Raw genomic sequence first — 659 nt, 5'->3', positions numbered from 1 at the left:
TCGATGCAGGGCAAATATCTCTCCCCCCACCCACAGGGCCCCAGCTCCCCCCTGTAGGGCCACAGCCCTCCCACAGGGCCCCAGCCTCCCCCTTCAGGGCCCACATCACCCTGGCAGGACCTATCCCCCCCACGCAGGGCCCACCCCCACAGCAATAATGGTTGTGGGGCACTCAGGGCCCACTGCTGTTGGAGCCCCCCCATGGTGCGGGATGGCCCCCATCACCTGAGATCCATCGCCACCTGTGCCACCTGTCAGAGGTGCAGCCTGGCACCATGCAGAGCCATGTGCCTTTCTGCAGCTCTGGGCCACTCAGGCTGTTGCCTGGGCCTGGTGCCCCTCATGGGGACCACATGTTGTGCTAGGCCAGGTCATGCCTGCATTAGCCCTGCATGCTGTCGGGCCAGGCCAGTTCCATGGAGGTAGGACCCAGCCCACCACGACACATGGCCCCTATGAGTGGTGCTGGCCCCCGGGTGACAGCCTAAGCAGCCTGGGGCTGCAGAAAGGGACACAGTGCCACAGCAGGCCACAGCCGCAATGAGCAGAACAGGCAGCGCCAGCTCTGAGGTGATCGGGGCCACGCCATGCCATGGGGTGACCCAACAACAGCAGGCCTTGAGTGCCCCATGGCTGCTGCTGCTGTGGGGGGGGGGGGG

The sequence above is a fragment of the Gavialis gangeticus genome, unplaced genomic scaffold (assembly GCF_001723915.1).
Source record: "Gavialis gangeticus isolate Ggan-Ray unplaced genomic scaffold, GavGan_comp1, whole genome shotgun sequence".
Taxonomy (NCBI): Eukaryota; Metazoa; Chordata; order Crocodylia; family Gavialidae; genus Gavialis; species Gavialis gangeticus.
Note: the sequence above shows the minus strand (reverse complement) of the source record.